The sequence below is a fragment of the Thermobia domestica genome, chromosome 7 (assembly GCF_964235325.1).
Source record: "Thermobia domestica chromosome 7, izTheDome1.hap1.1, whole genome shotgun sequence".
Lineage (NCBI taxonomy): Eukaryota > Metazoa > Arthropoda > Insecta > Zygentoma > Lepismatidae > Thermobia > Thermobia domestica.
The window spans coordinates 86,684,377-86,705,950 of record NC_137460.1 but is presented as its reverse complement, the minus strand read 5'-3'; positions in this window follow the sequence as shown (position 1 = coordinate 86,705,950).

Genomic DNA, 21,574 nt, shown 5'->3' with positions numbered 1-21,574 from the left:
CAGATAACAACATCAGTTGTGATGAAAAGTATTTTTTCCGCTATTCTGTGAGTTTTGCGTTTGTGAGCCTGGCAACGTTACATGGACTGAAATTAATCGAGTTTGAACAGCCCACATCTTCGATTACTGCAAAATGACATAATGTAATATCGACGAGAAGACGTAGAATAAAGCAAGATATTTCAGTGAACATGAGCTCCCTCGTGGCTAAGCGGTTAGCGTACGCGCCTTTGGCGTGGGAGACCCGGGTTCGATTCCCGGCGGGAGCTCATGTGGTTCGGATTCCACGTTAATCAGTAGGTCCACGTCTCATATAGCCTCGCTGCTGAACGGGACGTTAAACTCAAAATCAACTCAATTTCAGTGAACACTTGAAAAATAATGCTGGACAAGAGACATTTCGAATATATGAAACGAATCTTGAAAATTTTCTTTAAAATGATATAATAAATAATAATATACAACTGTAAATTTATTTTGGTAATAAATAAATGCATTTTAGTTATCCATTTCATAAAATTAGGAGATTTTTATGGCATTTATAATACAAAATTTCAATAATAAAGAAATAGAGAACTTTAGACAGGAAATTAAACATATAGCGCCTTATGCAGAGTCGTTTTGACGTATGATTAGCGTCATACTAAAGGCCTGACTACTGCAGGAAACATATGTTAGTCGAACTCTTTAGTATGGCACTGCATAAGGCCCATATATTTTTGTTAAAATGAAACTAACAGTAGACGTGAATTAAAATGTTTGGCTTATCTTCCACACATCTATATTGTATTACTGCACAAAATTAGTACCATTAAACTGTTTAGAGTTGGGAACTCCCACTATTCAGGAATAACGAAACAAATAAATCCTTACATTGCCACTGTGATCCTTAGGACGTCAAAAATCACAAAATCCCCACGACATTACCAGGGTATCATGGAATAGAGTACTATCTCGACCCTACAGGTTAGAGATCGCATGATAGCGTGGGTAGGGATACCATGCAGGGGTCAATGCCAAAAACATTTCCAGTTTTGGCGAATTTATATATTACAGTAGCACATCCTAGGTTAGTTAATAAGACAGTGAGTTTGAAACACTGATACATTATAATTTATTGCCTGTCTACCTAATATCTCATCAATAGGTGAATTCATATAGTCCACAATTTAACTTCGTTTTTCTTCTTAATTTCTCAATCTACTGACGTGCATTACCTTTTTTGTTTCTCTCATGCTGATATTTCGTCTGATTTAAATTCATTTTCCGTAAATTTTGTATTTTTATGCCACTGTCTGCGGTATTTAACCCAAAAGTTTGATGAATATAATGGTTATGTTTGTGAATATTGAAAGTACACATACATTTGGAAGTTGTGGATAATATTGCATTCCGTTGAAAGGTGAGCCGTAGAAATCAATTTATGTTTGTGGAAAGTCTTAAATGTAATGTAAATTTCTGGACAGAAAGACAATATGAGAGCACTTTATAAAAACCTTTCACAGCTTTCAAGACGGTGCGATAATAAATTCTAGATTATTTCTCTTTTGGTGTATGTGAAAAAAAAAATGCTTAGAGATATGCCTAGTATGTCTGGAGAATCATATGCTCCGATTTTAAATCAATATTTTCAGTGATTTTTTTTTAAAGAATAGAAATCTATTTTCATAGTACGTGGTATGTATTTTATTGGAATTTACAGACATACTCATATAGTTTGGAGTTAGTGGGAGGAAAGGGGGAGGATCCCTCGCTTTAACTATGCAGAGCACCGCTAGTAATTGAAGCGTGCGTTAGCGAAGCTTCTATTATTTGATTCAAGTGGCATCTGTTCCATGATTAACTCTCATAAAACTTATCCGATTTTGATTAAACTTGGCATGTGCCTTCCTTCTACTTGCAGATATAATCCTATTGTTTGGGGTTGCAATCGATTAAGTATGAGGGAGGTTGCAAGTGTACCATAGCCTATACATGCATGACCATTTTCTAATATAAACCAGCCTATATTTTTCGAAGTATGGCAAAACTTGGTGTGTATTTTCTTTGGGATATTTTGAATATCCTCACAGGTTATGGCTAAAATCTCCCAACAACGGAAGTGTGAATCTATCCCAACACCCCAATTTCAAAATTATATACCACAATAATTTTCGTTAGAAAAAGATATTCAATTTTGGAGTAAATTTCTGTAATTTTCTTTGAGGCTTTTCAATCACGTCATTAAAGAATAGAGTAGTAGATTTATCTTTCTATTCCCCTCCCTCCGCGTTTTCTTTTAGAGTTGTACTATACATTTTCTAAAATATATTCAGTTTTAATACAATATAATGTAGGTTTATTTTGTTTGATTCTTTTCGGTAATTCCCAATGCTTGGGATTAGAATCAGTCAACAACGAGGGGTGAATTCAACCCCGTAATAGTTTGGATTACTCCCCTCCCTCAATTTATAAAAACAAGTTTCACGATAATTTCCGTTATAGCTGTTCGTTTTTAGTGTAATGTGTCAAATAATTTCATTAAGGCTTCCGAATCATTTGCTCTTCATGATCTGAAATCAGTAATGGAATAAATAAGGAATAAATAATGGAATAAATTAGAATGAATAAAGAATCAGAATAAAGTAATGGTAATAGTCCCTTCTATGTTTTTATTTTCACGATAACTTACAGAAAAACATTCGGTTTCAGTACATTAGTATGTACATTTTCTTTGACAATTTTCTGTGATTCCTTGTGCTTGGGATCAAAATCAATCAAGTATGAGCGGTGAATCTACCCCAAATATGGTATAAATTACTCTCCCCAACTCGTCAGATTAAAAAATATGATCCAATATTCTTTTCGTAAAAGTATTAGATTTTTAGGGAATATGACGTATTCTTTTTGAGGCTAAACAGTCATTCCCACTAATTGGATTTAAAATCAATCGGGAACTAAAGAGTGAACTTCTGCCCTTCTCCAAATTTGAAAAATATGATAAACTTTGTAATTATTCTTCAATTTTAATACATTATGATGTATGCGTTTATTGAGGTTTTCACATAATCCCCACCATAAATGTTCATTTTGCTCTGACCTCACTCACCCTCGCCCTCACAGTGGCAGATGGCCCTCGCCCTCATTTACCCTCGCCCTCACGAAGGGAATTGTACATTGCCCTCGCGCACCCTCGCCCTCGCAGTGACAGTTAGCCTTCGCCCTCGTGCTGGAAACTTTCCTCCCCTCGCGAAGTGAGTTGTCCATCACCCTCGCCCACCTTGGGCCTCATAGTGGAAGTTAGCCCTCGCCCTCGTTCACACTCGCCCTCGCGAGGATGGTTGTACATCGCCCTCGCACGCCCTCGCTCTCGTACTAGAAAATTCTCCTCGCCCTGGCAGTGGCAGTTGGCCCTCGTTCACCCTCACTCTCGTGAAGGGAGTTGTCCATTGCCTTCGCTCTAATATCATTGAAGGCGAGGTTATTTGAGGGTGAGGAAGCCCTCGCGATGATCAGATCCTCAATTTTCTGGCCTATTTGCTGAATTGTTTTCCTTAACATACGTCCTAAACAAAGAAAACTACAAATACCATCGTATAACTTACTCCAGATTACCTAAAATGGAACAAATCAATGACTACTCCACGCTTAATATTACCATGAATATGTTCAGATGAAATTTGAAAAGTTTCCTTTACATCTTTCGGTGCAAACTAGTGTTGCCCATGAAACGAAACGAGACGAGAAATAAGGTTTATCATATCGTGTCGTAAATTTTATAGAAGTCTCGCCTCATCTCAATTTTCGGAAATTTCTTTATTGTCTCGATTGTCGACGTCTCACTTCTCGTCTCGTTCTGTAAATTTACGTACAAAATATATTTCCTTATCTAGAAGTTCTCAGAATCCTTTTGCGTCACGAGAGGTGTAAAAACATTTACACCATAAGAACATCTAAGAACATTTAAACCATATTTATTATTGGAATATATTGTGATTTGAGTATCTTTAACCCTTTCCGGATCCTGGCTTTTTGGGCTATTTTTTAGACTTTCAGTCAAGCAGCTACTGTATCGTCACTATTTATCCTAGGATCATGGTTCATACCTCATTCTCTTCAGAATAGAGCTGGCTTTCAAATGGTACCACTTGCATGCTCATACCATATACCAGAAGCGGGAAAAAATGTCAAAGTGAAAGTTTCGGAGGGAAATTTTTTTCTCGAACTTTGGCCCCCCTGGACCCCCCCCCTGTGTGAACGTAGCCATCTAAAAAAATCTGAGAAATAGTACTTGGTATACTGAACGTGTGTGCCAAATTTTAAGTTTCTATCTTGAATAGTAAGGGAGGGAGAAATTTTATCAAAATTTCCCACAATGCCCCAAATTACCACAAAACACTATGATCTCAGGGAAAAAATTCCAGAGACATCCCTAATTACTCTAGGGTCATGTGTCGCCCATATTCTCTTCTGAATAGAACTGCCTTTCAGGCGGTACCATTCACATGTCTCCATCATGTATCTAAGGCTCCATAATGTCGGAAGGGAAGATATCAATATGGGAACCCTGAGGATCCGAAACCCTTTAAAATTACATGTTATTAACTGCCATTAAACCATTACATACAATTAAAGTTATACATTATCAAGGACTTCAATTAACAACACGCCTTAATTAACTTATGGTAAGTATTTTTTTCTTACCGCAGTATATTACCTTTATATTTCTTCAATTATTGTTTTCCAATATGTTGCGGGGACACCGTAGTCTAGCGGTTAAAGTGTTGTACTCACTTCAAAAGTGTGATCCCGCTTTTAATTCCCGACCGGTGATTCCCAATTTTGGGCGTCCACCCAGCGTCGTGAGGCAAACTGGAGAGCCACGTCAATAAAAGACGTGACGGCCACTAAGTCCAGAAAGGTACTGATACGCCTGTTAGAGATGGAGAGACGCAGCGCGCTGAGCACGTGTTCGTCGCTAGGCTGGACTTATTTCAGCCGGTAGCTAACAGATGGCGTTGGACCGGCTCAGGTCCATAAAAGTTATCATGCCAGTGATTATTATTATTATTATTATTATTATTATTATTATTATTATTATTATTATTATTATTAATTCAATATGTTGTTCTCATGTACTATAACTTTAATGTACCGCGATTTTCTTATTTTGTATATATTCAATTGTATATTAAGTCTATTGTCATGTGTACATTTGTATATTTTATTTAATAATTTTTCGTCTTCTCTCCGTATGACTACTTTAGATATGGCTCAGACTACTTTAGATGCATTATTGGTATTACTAATTTTACATATTAACAATATAGAAATCACATTTACAGAAAATGTCGAATTAACAGAAACAAAGTATAGGAATGGCAGCCTTTTCTAACGAAGTACGAAGTTATGCAATACAATTTCTCTGCTGCATGTAAAATTTTAATAGTAGGATAAAAGTATCCAGTTTCAAGAACTTCAGTTAGTTACTTTCCCACTGACCTTTACTTTTCTGTTTCTACAAATATGTAACGATTCAAATTTCGAGAGTTTTGGTTTAAAATCAACTTTCTGTATAGTATCTCCAAAGGAGCACAAGTTCTCTAGATTTTGTTGATTAAATATGGACCAAACTATTAAGTTGCAAATTCAAGGTTTATAATTCAACACACAGATTAACAAGTGACACTAACAATAAAAAAGCAACGAAATAATAAACCTAACAATGTCATTTGCTTCCTTATGATATAGAACAGCCATATGTTGGGACACAAAACACCAGCAATACTTGAGTAATTAAACAAGAAAATATAACAGAGCCATAGTAGTCATTGGTTGGTTTGCATAATATTGTGTCTTGTTTTCTTCCAACCCAATTCTCCACTTTCGTTTTGATTATATTCTTGTGTCTTCATTTCTTTCTTTTGATTCTGATTATTCTCCATTGTTTCCTGTTTCCTCTATCTCTCCACAGAAATTTCAATCATAAATCTTATCATGTTGTTGCGCTTTTCTTTTCTATGTCTATATGACCAATGAAGTTAGGGCCGGCCTTAGGTGGTGCGTTGGGAACATTTTGCGGGGCCTCAGGTTTAGAACTATCTTGCATCAAGGTCTGTAGAACTATATATATATGCTCTCCTTGCTGGTTCAGTGTTTAGCGCGTGCGCCTGTGGTGTACGGTGTACATAGTCTCGAGCCCAATTCCCAGTGGGAGAGCACACAAAATTTAATTTTATATTCATTTCCCTTTATTAATCATCCATCTCCTAAGAACAAATCCTGGGACGTCAAATAATAAAAAAAATATATTTAATTTCAAATGATCAATAGAGATTTTGCAGTCACAGTGGATGGCAATCAAAATGTGCGCTTAAATAATGCGTAAAAATCAATAGACTAAACATATATAAGGTACATTTCAATATAAAATTATGTATATGTAAATCTACAACTAGCAATATTAGTATTTCATATCTGAAAAGGACATAGTCATAATGCTACTTGTTTTTAGTGACCCCCGAAATTTTGAAAAGTTGTTAAAATAAAACCTAAAAATACGTTTTCAGTCTCCACATTACCAAACACTAAGGGCCCCCGAAAACTTTAAAGTTGTTAAAAGAAACCCTAAAATTACGTTTTAGTTTCCCCATTGCTGAAGACCCTCGGATACATCCCGAAATGATATCCTGGCTACGCCACTGTGCATATATTAAATATAATAAATATCTATAGTACTATAGAATTTCATAGTAATCTATTAAATACAACAGTGTATCAGCAACCCAATCTAACAAGTTTTGACATGTATTTCAAAGAACTGAACACTTTTCGAAAATATAGGTGATGTAACTGATCCCTTTGCCCCACCCTGTGCGCGGACACGCATACAACAGTAATTCTACTTTAAGACGTGTTTTAGAAATTTAGCTAAAGGTACCAACAATCTTATGTTGTGGAAAATATAAGAGAATGACATCTTAAATGCGTCATAACAACTTTAAATACCCAGGGGCGGATCCAGGACCGATTTCTGGGGGAGGGGGGCGGTGGGTTGTCATACTGCTACTTTTAAGGGCTCCAAACTTTGGGATGGGTTTTATTTATATATATATAAAATAAGAAAGTTTTCTCTTCTGGAGGGGGCGATCGCCCCGATCGCCCCCCCATGGATCCGTCCCTGTAAATACCATAGTTTCTGTGTCAATTTAGCCTTACATGAACTGATTTTCTGAAGTTATTTTGCAATTTAAGCTTAAAGTAATAGGTCCCACTTGCACTGTGTGTTCATATGACTGAATAAAACATAACACCTGCGTATAATTTCTCATGAAAAGTCGTTCCGTTACTAAAGACCTACTTGAAAATGAATGAATGAATGAGAAAACGAATTGATCTTCATTCTTTGTCACACTTAGTCATACACGATAATATTTTACCTGATGTTATATTGGCATTTCCTACTGCTCTTTAAGCTATTCTTTCAAAAATCATTGACTTCATATTTGAGATACATTGTTTATATATTAATAACTAAAACTTACCTCAATTATATTTCAATGATATTATAATCGTAAATTCCAATCAACTGTGTTCAACGAAAACGACCACGAGTCACACTCTCTTTTATTCTGGGAAACAAACAAACGTAAATGTGTCGACGCGACGGGTGCACTTCAGTATTCTTCCGCACATAGGTTACACTAGCACCCTCTTTCGATTATTTTGTTGGTTAGTATAACCTAACAAGGGACATCACCCAATTGTCCGGCTCCGATTTCAATGAAATTTTTGTTGCTGATAGAGGACATGTATTCATTACTTGTGATGACAGAAATTTTTGCCATGGTGCATGTTTTCTATTTTTTAATAATTTTTAAAGGTTGTGATGTGGTTAATAGAGATTACTGCAGAAGTCCATTACTACCCTTTGTAAACGGAGTGTTAATGAAAGAACAACCATGTAGATACGTATAGGGCCTAGGGGGAAGTCGTATGATACGTATGACCTTGACGTCAGCCATCTTGAAATCCGCCATTTTGAATTAAAATGAAGTTTTGAAAACTGAAAACCATTGCATGTGGCACCAAATTTTAATAGTAAATTTTCCCCAAAAGCCAATGGTATGCTTATTTTTGTTCTATATTTAACCAGTATGAAATTATGACTCTTCTAATGTGCACGCAACGTTCATTATTCGATCTTTCAAATTGGGAACACTCCTAATTTTCACAAAATGTTTTAAGATTCCAACTGGCACTTTGGAATTGTTTCCATGGCTAATGTTTTCTAAATTTATTACATTTTTTTAAGAGTTACGATTTGTCAGTTCATGAATAGTGTTAGGATAAGCATCCAGCAATCTTTCTGAATTTTGAAGACTTGCCATGTAATTATTAATTTCCTAGGCAGTATAATTATTTATTTTAACCCAGAGTACATGAGGAACCTATGGACCTATGTGATGTAAAGAAATACAAATGAAATTTTAAGAAATTGGTGTAACACGAACTCAAAATTATCATGAAATGTAGCCTACATGTTGCACAAACGACAAACAGTATTTTTTTTTAAATAAATACAACTTTACAACTTTAAAAAAACAGCAGCAATGATAGAAAATATCAAGAGACATAATATGACTGTTCCCAACACACTGTTTGTACCGTGAACAAAATATGAAAACAGGTAACTTGTTTATAAAGAGGTGTAACTTAATCGAGTTCCCGATCAATACTGATTATAAATCTTACAAACATGAACCATCGACAACAATCGCTAGAAAACGAATCAGTTTTTTGTCTGACTAGCTTAAATATTGCCATAGAAAATAAATAAATAAATACACAATAAACAAATAAATATAAAACAAAACAAAATACCATTGATTTACACAACAATCATATTTCGTTTCCTTTTTTGAAGTGAATTTTCAACTTATTTCTCGTCTCATCTACTATCCATTACAAGCTACGTCTCCGGTATTGCCTGAATGCAAAGTTGGAGTTCTTTCGTTCTGCGATGATTCATGTCAGTAAACGAGTTTTTGAAGGGCAAGTATAGGAAATAAGTAATTACATTGCCTATGAAATTAATAGTTACATAGCAAGTCTTCAAAATTCAGAAAGATTGCTGGATGCTTATCCTAACACTATTCATGAACTGACAAATCGTAACTCTTAAAAAATTGTAATAAATTTAGAAAACATGAGCCATGGAAACAATTGCAAAGTGCCAGTTGGAATCTTAAAACATGCGGTGAAAATTAGGAGTGTTGCCAATTTGAAAGATCGAATAATGGACGTTTCGTGCACATTAGAAGAGTCATAAATTCATATTGGTTAACTATAGAACAAAAATAAGCATACCATTGGCTTTTGGGGAAAATTTACTATTAAAATTTGGTGCCACATGCTATGGTATTCAGTTTTCAAAGTTCACTTTAATTCAAAATGTCGGATTTCAAGAAGGCTGCCATCAATGATACCCTTATCGTATCACTTCCCTCTAGGCATAATATGTATTACCGAAACCTTTATCCACCTATTATCATCAATACGCGAGTTAGAAGCGGAGGTAAGGGACTTACACACATAGTAAGTATAAACAATTAATATGCCTGTAACTTTTCACCAAATGAGCGCATCTTAAAACTAACTTCACCATTGTCTTCCTGATTAAATTCTAGCCCAAAATTATGTATCATATTACCCTATTCCCATTTAAAAAACTTGACATTAATTCAAAATGGCGAATTTCAAGGTGGCTGACGTCAAGGTTATACGTACCATACGACTTCCCTCTAGATCCTATACGTATTTACATTGTTGTTCTTTCATTAACACTCCGTTTACAAAGGGTAGTAAGGGACTTCTGCAGTAATCTCTATCAACCACATCACAACCTTTAAAAATTATTAAAAAATAGAAAACATGCACCATGGCAAAAATTTCTGTCATCACAAGTAATGAATACATGTCCTCTATCAGCAATAAAAATTTCATTGAAATCGGAGCCGGACAATTGGGTGATGTCCCTTGTAAGGTTAGTGAAGGAGCAAGAAATGAAGGATCTATTGCACCTTAATTTAAGGGGAGATGTCCGTGTTTTGGATGCTTACCAGAAATTTGCCAACCAACGATTTGCTATTGCTTGCAGAAGTTTAATTTTTGGCCATAGATGTGTATAGTAGCTCTACGTCTCTGTGTCAAATTTACCCCCCTGAATCTTCCGTTTACGCATATGGCATGGGCTTAAATTTTTAGCACAGCCGTAAAAATGTTTTTATCTTTTTCTTGGAAACTACTGAAGAGATCATATTCACGAAGAAATTAAATGTCGACTAAAAGCAGGGAATTCGTGTTACTATTCGGTTCAAAATCTCTTGTCGCGAATTCTGTCGAGGAATTTGAAGCTTAAAATGTATAAAACGATAATCATGCCTGTTGTTCTGTATGGTTGTGAAACATGGTCGCTTACTCTGAGGGAAGAACATAGACTGAAAGTATTTGAGAACAGGATCCTGAGAAGAATAATCGGACCCAAGAGGAACGAGAATGGGGAATGGCGGAAGCTTCATAACGAGGAACTACATAGTTTATACGGTTTACCCAACATTGTTAGGGTCGTTAAGTCTAGGAGGCTTAGGTGGGCAGGTCATGTAGCTAGAATGGAAGAAAGTAGAAACGCTTTCAAAGTCTTCACTGGTAGACCCATAGGAAAACGACCATTAGGAAGACCTAGGCGCAGATGGGAGGACAATATTAAGATGGATCTCGCAGAGATAGGAATACAAAGTAGAAACTGAATGCAATTAGCTAAGGATAGAAGTCAGTGGAGAGCTTTTGTGAACGCGGCACTGAACTTCCGGGTTCCATAGGCCATAGAGTAGTTAGACAAATCAGAGCATCCAAACTTTCATTGGGGTTCTGTGTTTTCCCATACAAACATTTTCCCAAAAGGGCGGGATCCGCAAGAGCTCTGTAGATAGATTTGATAGTATCCATCACTGCAGCACGCAATGAATGTTTACGTTCATAATGTTCTTCAGTTGCTTGAGATCTGTTATACCCACACCATAATATTCTCCTTTTGGACAAAGCTCATGCGTTGGTTTCTCGTCAGTTGAACATTTATGAAAGTAAGTTGCCCACACTGTTTTCTACATCTCCTGCAGGTTGCCAACGTCTTCCCTGATAACTTAGAGATGAAAATAATCAATTTCTTTGTCACTACGTTTACTAACACAGTCTAATAAGGAAAACTAAGAACTGTGAACTCAGAACAGTAAACAACAGTAAGCCAAATGATCTGTGTATTCTTTTCGGAACGATAAAGCAAAAATCTATTTACTACATTAATACAGAAGATTAGGATGATCAAACAACCTGGAATGAACGTCGAAACGGAAAATAGATATTTTTAAACCTGAAAATACAACGGAAGCACACAATAATTGGCATTTCTCGAAGGGAATCTCATGTCGTACGAACATGAAAATTCCAGCGATAAAACTTCACAGAATGTAGATTCTGAAAATGCTACTTTCCAAAAATCGAAAATTTCGACCCCAAACACGGACATCCCCCTTAAAAATATCGATGCCACAAGTAATATATATAGTTTCAGTAATAAACTTTGTAGCACTGATAGATAGCACACATCTGTAAATTTCAGCTTTCAAAAATGTGCCGAGATAAAACAGTGCAATCCTTACTAAATCAAATGTGGGTCGTAAAGCAAAGAAGGTATCAAGTGCATTTTGCGGTTGGGGGTTTTTTGTCCAAAGATATTCCGTCCAAAAGACATTACGTCGAGAGACATTTAGTCCAAACACATTTGGTCCAGGGATGTTTGGTCCAAAGGACAATTCGTCCAAATGACATTTCGTCCAAAAGACAATTTTTTTCAGAGAAATATCTGAAATGGAAATGCAGAGAGTGAATGAATTTTACAATACACATTTCACCCTTATATTATGCCTCGCAATTTTTCAAGAAGGTTGTGTACCATTATTTCATAGTTTTCTTCTCTTACAAGTAAACCTATCGATGTCGAAATCTAGTTTCTTAACCAAACTTGGCAGAGAAGTGTGGAATATCAAAAAACAAGTGTAAGCAAAATTTAAAGTGCTTCCGTCCATAAAGACGGCCTCAGTGGCTAAAAACCTGATTGATCATAATAAGCGATAAAAATGTGTTTCAAGTTTGAACATTTCATTTTATTTCTAAAACGGGTAAAGGGATTAATAACAAAAACACATTAACCGGCACCAGGAAGAAGTAGACATCTATTTGAAGGTATGCTTATAATGGCCGCCATCTTGAAGTCGGCCATCTTGTATCTCGCTCGACCTTTTTAAATAGAAAGGAGATCATGTAATATGTTAAATTGGGCTAGAATTTTACGAGAAATACCATGGTGAAGTCTATCTTTCCATTGTAACGCCCCATTGTAAACGATTCTACAGTTGTATTATTAGTACAAGTTATTACTTACCTCTTGTAATCCTCTTGTATTTGGCAACCCTGCCGAAGCATCATGTTCGCGGGTTCGCGCAAGGGATTCTGGGTACTGGAATTCGAAGAAGAAGGCATCATGGCATGATTAAGTTGGTGCGCGTTGAAGAACTATGTCAAATCTCTAATCTACAGCCACCATCGTCAAGGTTGACAGGCTGTTTGCTTCACTTTATGCTTCAAGGAACATTTACACAGGTTTTGGCAAGTGTACCACTATTTAATATAATATGAAATTAGTTGGGATTCACTTATTAGCCCAGGCTGCCACGTGAACCATCTTTGTGAAGGTGTATTGTTTTAAGTTGGCTCTGTTCAGTTACTTCTGCATACTCAAATATCTAGTGAATAACTTTCTCAGAGCAGACTGCTCATCATGTTTTCCAGTGAGCCATATTTTTACTTGCAGTCAGAAATGATGTATCCAATGTACAACTAAATCTTTAGCAGCGGGGCCCCCAACTCATTCGCCATGTCCGTGAAGCGCATCAGAAGTAAGTACCTTCCCTATAAGTCCTATTCAGGAATATCCATGCCTTCATGTAATATGGAAGCATCAGGAGCTTATGGTAAATTTGCCAGTGAAACTATGACATTCCGGAAGTGGAATCCAGAACATTGTCATCATTGTGATTTATTCAAGTGGCAAGTACGGATACAGGTTTATCACTTGTTCCTGCTAATTTTGCTTGTGTTGTTTAGCCATTTAATCGTACGTAACCTGGTGACTTATGTGATCCAGTTCTCCCGAGTGACAATTTAAGAAGTCAAGAATTCAGTGTTCCCCCAAGAGGTTGGAATGGAACTTTGTACATAGGCTTACAGTTTGAAGTGTCTATCCATAAGAGTTAATATCTACACGTTTAAGTTTCATCAATACACTATTTGTGTCTTTTACGAAGCGTTCAATTAATATGTTCTCAGTACGATGTTATAATAGTGCTACTTATCATTCAAATCTCCATTGATAATCATAGTAAATACTTTATCTTCATTGTCTGTTAAACTGTCCAGTGAACTTCATGGATTTTTAGCATCAGGATTGGTGTGTTTACTTTTGGCAACGGTGCCCCCAGCTTTCACCTGCCCAGATCGAGTTGTGTGCAAGATGAAGAATTCTCCTCATGTCCTATCCTCTAGACGTCGTAGCTTAAGGGAAGTTCTCCACTACAGTGATCAGTTATTCTGTCTCAGTTTCTGTGCATCGTATGCGTTTTGAATAGCAGTTAGTGTGTATTTCTTGGTGTCCAGTTGGAAATGTGTTCCGTTAATAGTGCAAGTGCATTTATGAAAGGTATAGCAGTCTCTGCTTGTTTACACCTGTCAGAAGGGTAAGTACCCTGTGTTGTGTGTGCCTGCCTTCGTAGCAGGCCGACCATAATTCTGCTTTGTACAGAATTATCTTTTCTGCTGTTGATCAATTGGAATCATATTGCATAGCGCCCGTAAGTGGATTCGCTGATGCCAATCTTAAGAATGTAATCTCGACGATTGTCTGTTTGCACTTATCAATGCTGAAGTAAGCCATAGGAACACCACTACCCATATGATTGTCTAGTTAACTGCTGTGTATCGAGTTTATCACTGTCAGAAGCAGGAGTGTGCTTTCAGTATTTAGGAGACACCTGGCCGTCTAGCACAAGTTGATTCAATATGTTGTCCTTTTGTTTCTACACTTAAAGCTGGTGTGACTTTTACTGTTGTCAGTCTATATGGGTCACGTTACCGTCGTTTCCTTTTAAGTTCTGTCCAAATACGCCACTACTTGACGATTACAGGGGTTTTGTTAGTCAGAGCATTACGTCTGTATAATCATGATGCTCACTTGTACCTAACATCCTGATCAGCACTGGCGTTCAGTAATACATTGTCTGCTTTACTCCTAATGTCTAATATTTACACTTGTCTAATTTGTCCACCTTTTATTTACATTCATGTCCTCATTCATTTGGGACGAGTCACTTGTCTTATGTTTACATACTATGTAGCGAGAACCTATCTAGCATGATGTTTCTTTGGGGTTCCTTACTGCTATGATGGTTACTAGTAAGTGCATCATATTATACTTCTGAGTATTACATAATTAGTGTAAACCCGACTAGTCGTGGTAAGTAAAACTACGTTTGCTCGAGCCATTTATCCTATTATTTGTTAGTGTCATATTACTCTTTATGCAATTTTATAAAACTATATATATATATAGGTACATGTTCCAATATTTTGTTTCATGTGAGTGTTGAATCCCATATCATTATTGTCAATTACAGTATAGCAATATGATGGGTGTGAGTTTATTCAATTAAGTAACTAAGCAAGTCGCTAAGTATAACATTGCGGGGTTATCTCAGAATAAACTGTTGCAAGAAGAAGTCAAATAAAATGTTGCAACACCCTACCATAAGTGTTATGTTTTGCGAAATTAACTCTACAGCCTTGTATTTCAGCTTTGGCATTCTCATAAGATTCAAATAGTTAAGGAAGTCACAGCACAAGGGAAGGGCTGTGTTCTGTGCACTCGTAGAGTGTACAGGGGGCAGTCTCGCACATGTTGGATTCGTTTTGCCGTTGTACTAAAAGTTTTTTTTTTCTTCTTTCTTGTTTTTCTTTTATTAACGCATTGATTTAGCGCAATCTTATTCAGTGTTAGCATCTGTTGCTATTCTTCTCCTGTGTCATAGCATGCTCACAGGTGGCGACCCTTACCATATATTTATCATAGTGCTCCGGCACTGGGCAATCAAGCTTAGCTGTAGCCGGCCAGGGATTGGGCCCTCTGGGGCGCTACACCATAAGTTTATATTTGTACGACATAATGAAATTTACATTGATATGAATTCGTTAGTTCAAAGATTTCTTAATAGCTGTATCGTTTTGAAAATAATTCAAATCAGGGAAACCTAATGTACCCTAGTGAGAACATCGTGGTAGTTACTTATGAAAGGTATAATCACTGCAGACTGCAGACAAAATAAAATGGTGATGAGCACAAACCTTAAGGAACTGATGGAAGATGTATGTCATATTTTCCATCGGATTATGCGAGGTAGAAGACAAACCTTCATAAGCAGCCACATATTCAGTACGCACTAGTATATATTCGGTTTTCCTGACGACTTTAAAATAAATAAATAAATAAAATATATCCACGGGATTTTTCGTAGGATTCCTCTGGTTTTGTATTTTTAATATAGCTATAATAAGATAAAGGATATGGAAAGAAGTCGCACTAAGGTTGATTTATTTGATACCATCTCTGTATTCACGTTAGTATCACATGACATAATCAGTAAGAACGCCATGAACTTTGAGTGTTCAAAATAAAAGGAGGGTGTGCACCCAGAATAATGATATACATTTTTACCAAACTCAAAGAAAACAATGTTTTTACGTCCAGGGGTGTGTGTAAGGAAACTTGCGCTAGTGTTAGGAGTGTTGGGGTCTGCAGAATATACCCTGGACATAATATTTATTTTTACAACAGAAGTTGTAAACGTAAAACAAATAAAGGGCCTTATGCAGAGTAATTCTGACGCGTAATTAGTGCCATACTAAAGAGTTCGATTAACATATGTTTCCTGCAGTAGTCAGGCCTTTAGTACGACGCTAATCATTCGTCACAACGACTCTACATAAGGCTCAAAGAAATTACTGCAGCGTTAAATTCAGAAAATATTTGCTTATGCTCGGAAACAATACAAACTATTCATTTACTTGTTAGAAAGAGGCCATACCCTCCCTTCTGGATGGAGTTCATCGATGTACCTTGTTGTTGTGTATACTTGACAACCGAGAGTAGCAGAACCATCTTAACGGTAGCATAGCCACTTGGCTGGGGACCCCGCGATCAGAATGGCATGTATTAATTACATGTATTAGAAGCAAAATTTAGTCATAGGGACCACAACACACTTGTTTGCTCTGGGGCCTACTATGTTGTTAAAACGGCACTAGAGAGTAGACAGCACTAGCGCGGGGTGCCCTTAGGCGCGGAGCCCGATTGGGAGCAATCGGTCCAATCGGCTTAGGGTCGGCCCTGAATGAAATGTTATTCTTTTACAATAGTACAAGGGACACAGCCACAGATGTCCATAGGGAAAGGGAGCTGGTGTGTGGGTAAAAGTCTTTAGCAGTGTGAAGTCCTCAGTGATGGTGCCAGGAGTTTGAAAATGAGTGTTCAGGATATTCCGGATATTGACGAAGCGCAGAACGTTGTTTGTTATGATTCCGTGATCATCTGGTCGCCTTCCTTGCAGCAGGCATCGAGAAATTTCGGGCACGGTGAAGCAACTGCCTCAACACATGAAATTATTATGTGGAAAAATAAACAAAGATCTCAGAATATATGGTTTGTAATCTGGTAATACATTAATAGCTGCAAAGATTGTTTTATTATATCATATAACATATTCTCCTGAGTATATATTTTTTAAAAAAAACTAAGATTTTTATAGAATATTGTGTATATTTTGTCGAAGATTAGAGGCTTGCGCCTATAGTTTGAGGCAGGGATAAAAGTGGATATGAAAATGTAGGGGAATGCATGACGTCACAGGAAGAGTCATGACGTCACGCCATCCCCGTGAATATCTTTTCCCATTGTAATTTTTTAGAAAGTGGAAGGATGCCATATATATTTTCTGGAAGTAGGGGAATGGCGTCCTCTTTCGTTCTCCCTCACTTTTACCCCTGGTTTGAGGTTGAAATTACTAAGACGGAGGATTGCTCGCTTCAACAATGTTTAGTATTACAATTTATAATCCATAATAAATGTCTCAATAAGTTACAAGTATTACACTATTGTTATATTTCCTACCTTTTCCCAAAATATTCGAATTACAGTTTCTGAATTTGACTAATGCTCAAACTCTTCTACAGTAACTTACTATTACTTTCAATGTTTGACTACAATTTTGTTTTCAACTTTTCATGTAACTAGGAACTTAAAGTTTCCAAGAATGATATTCAATCCAATGTGAATTACTATGAACTTATTTTTTTTAATGTAATTAATGAGCTTGCTTAGAATTCTGTCAATCAACCATTCCATTTTAACAATCATTGTTGATGATTTCAAAAATACTTATTACCTTATAATTGAACCAATAATTACAAATGTGACTTCTTTCATTCGTGATTGGTTCCATTTTAAATAGCGTAAAATCGTAAATGTTATTATTACTTGACATTTAATTATAGAGCTGGCATACACAATATATGTAGAATTAAAAGTATTCTCATTTGTATGGCAGTTGCAAATGTGAAACTTGTTAGCCTGATGGGTAATTGGAAAACAATAATGAAATATTAACTGCTTTTCATGTGAAGTGTGTAACAGCGTTGATAAACCTGCTAATAGTCATTGGAAACGTTTCAAACAATACTCTCTAGGTTGATTTTTGTGCAACATATAATTCTCAACAAATTTATTTCCCTTTTCATTGACATACAGAAGGTCGGTGTAGGTTTATAGTAACGAATTTGATATCCTTACCAACTTTAGAAATACAACAACGCCACTAGCGGTTCTGCTCGATGTGCAAGCGCTGTCTTTTAGCTATCTCCCTCCATCACAGTTCTACTGAATGATACTGCGTTGAATCCATACCCGGGGATGGAACATTATGAGATGCGGGGACCGAGATGGGAGCTGACTTGAGTTTACTTTATAACTACATACATACATACACACATACATAGCAACAAATCACTAAAGGTTTCAGCGGAACTGAATGTGGTTTACAGGCGGCTCAAATTCCGGGCTATCCACTAGCTGCGGGCCTAGTTGAATCACAGTATAATCAAATCTGTTCCGTTCTTGATAAATTTTCATAGACTATCGAGTGCGCGCGGGAATAGAAACCGCAAATCCATGGGAGTGAATAAGATTTCACAGGAATGTCTGTAAAAGTATTTTCATGAATTTCCTCTCCATACACATCACCGTTAACTTAGCCGTATGACAAAATCCCGTGTCCTGGTGCACGGAGAGAAAAATAGATGGCATTTGGAAAGAAAATCAGTAGATTCCAGCTACAGTCGACTTTCCTACTGCTATTCCTGACAAATCAAGAGAACTGCAATGTGTTATGCTGCAGATTTTCTGCACTGCGTTGGAGTCAGATCAGCCTAGATGATTCTTACGTACTCCTTATCTTTTTAACGTATGTTCCGTGCAGATTTTCTAGTTGCTGCTACATACTCTTTTCTTTTACCCGTATGTTTATTTCCAACCAAAAGGAACATTAGATCGTACACAATAATGTTATAGTGTAGTGTTCGTACACAACCAGATAACGTTTTACAAAATAAATGTGATTTTCTGTATCCTGCACATGCAGATGGAGGGCAAACATGATTTCCGTCTATTTGCTGTTGTACAGATTGCTCCTGGCTAAACAAACCTGTTCGTAGCTTTGTACAGAAAGTCTTGTCTGTGATCTTTCTAAATTTCGCCTCGCTGTTTCTGGATTAAAAATCAGTGTATTTTCTTCCTCTCTTGTGTTAAAGACAAAGCGAGATGTGCCGCCATATAAGGATTTAATACTATTATGGTAGTACAATGATTTGAGAAGGTTCGTCTGGCAAAAAGCTGTATTGATTTTCTTTGATAAAGTTAATTATTGAAAGCAGTGGAGTGCAGCGTAAGTTTGCTGTTACAACAGTAACCACTACTAACCATAAAACGGCATACAACATTTTCCGCACTTCACGCACTTAGTCAGAACGACTTCTGGGACCATGGAGACTTTAGAAGAGTGTCCTCGAGTCACTACAAATTTCTGTCCCTTGATAGATGATGTTCGTACAGTTTTCGATTGTTTATCTTCTTCTCCATGATATATGAGGAACGTAGCATATGAACTCGAACCCTATGATTCTTTTCCAGATAAAAAGCTTACAGTGTTATCCAATTTATGGTCATAGTGGAACTCATTGTGTGCCATTGCTATTATTATTTGAAACAATTCGTACAAAGAAATGCATATTTTCTATAACATCTGGGATATACTCGGGCCTTCGTAATTTTCGATGCCTAATATTGAAGAGTCCAGGAACGGCAAGAATGTGGAAAATGTCTTTTTAAACTACCTATAATAACTACTCGGGCGTGATCTCGCGTGATCCTGCCTAGCGATCCAACTCTTTACCATAAATCTGAAATGACCTTCTGCATTTATGAGGTACATATATCGAAAAAGGATATATTAAAAAAAAAAAAACAAGAAAACTACAAGAGAAAAAATTCTGGTTTCAAAAATTCCACAAAAATCATATCCTTTTGTTCTCAAAACACGGTTCTTATGATTTTATGAACTGATGGTGCTTGTTTGAATTTCCTTGCTTTAAGAGAACCATAGTGCCGCTATTCCATTGACTGCTGCTTCGAATCCCCAGTGGCTTGCGATATCCAGGTTTCATCCTCCGTCACTATGCGGGAAAAGAGGTAATCCCTGTCCTCCTCCACCGGATCAGAAAATCACTGCAACTATCATAATTTCCTCTTATATATTCTTATTTATATATTCCTCTTATATATTTATAACAAATATTGATGGTTATAAAGAATCAATAATTTTTGTTCCTTAACGATCGTATTTATTTCTTGTAATAAATGAAGGGTGTGAGGCAAGAACATGGTAACCAACAAATTTTCAATTGATGGGTTATGCAGCACCCGACAGAGAGCAAAACATACCACTTCGTTTAATCTTGTCTGTTTAATCCTTCATGTATAGTTTTATGTGAAAAATCAGCTTTCTGACTTCGAAAATGAATGGTGCAGCAGAAAACCTCTGATTTCTTAAAATAGCAACATTGTGGGTTACCATCTTCTTGCCTCACACCCTTCAAATATATATGATTACCCACATTAAAGTGAGTATTAATTGTGTCAAAAGGGTGAAATTTTGGTAACTTACTCCGAATAGAGATATATGTTCCATTCTTAATACTTGACTTTGTTCAAAACTTAAAACAGTAATTACATATTTTTCCTATCGTTATATCTTCATTATTGCCATTTGTGTATTTCTATTCTGTTTCTCAAACGATCTTCTGACAGTGTTATATAAATCACTTGAGATTATAAATATTCACTAACACTCTTTACGTTACGGTATATTGCTCTTCTGAAACAATAACTTATTTATCAACATATTTAAATCGATTTCTTCTTTCTCTAAGAAGAAAGATGTTTAGAGTTAAGTATGTACTAGAAAAACAACCAAACCTACACTTAAATCTTTATTCCTATTGCCTAATTCAAAGTGAAGTCTTTGGTTTAATTCGGAGAGAAAGTAATTTAGTTAATAGAAGACATAATTCTAAAATTAGAATAATTATAACTTTAAGAAGAAATTAAGACCTGTTAAATACGCGTATTATAGTTTAATAAGTTTATCAGTATTATTATGTGCAATAACTGGTTTAATTATTATATTTATTCATGTCATTGTTTATTCAATTGTAACAACGTCTTTGGCCACTGAAAATTGGATAATAATTGGTTGATCATCTCAATTTAACATTAGCAAGAAGAAAACAAAATGAAATCTTTGAGTTTTACGTCCCACGGTTATGCCGGTGAGGCTAAAGGAGACGGTGAAGATGAGAAATGAATGAAACAGTGGAATGAAGAAAGTGGGAGGAAACGGGAGAACTCCGAGAAAACTCACGAGCACGGTGTTTGTCCACCATAAAGTTCACACGGCGCGAGCTGGGATCGAACCAGGGACCCCAAGGATGTATGTAAAACCATTGTTAATTGTGTTAACTCCTTGAAAGAAAATTGAAAACATTAATAACATGAAATGAAGAAGCAGCCCCGCGTAGCGTACTCGCTAACGCTCTCGCCTTCGGTCCGAGCGGCCCCGGTTCGATTCCCAATGCGGGCACTCGGTCGAAAAAGTGTAAAAGACCAGCCATCCTGAATGAGGTTTTCCTGGATTTTTTTCATTCACAGCATGGCAAATGCCGGGGTGGTAGGTCCCAGGCTGCTTCCTTCCTTCCCTTTCTCCGGATAGTGTACTCTCGCCGAGGGACATCTTCCCTCAAAAATGACGGGCTAAATGACCAT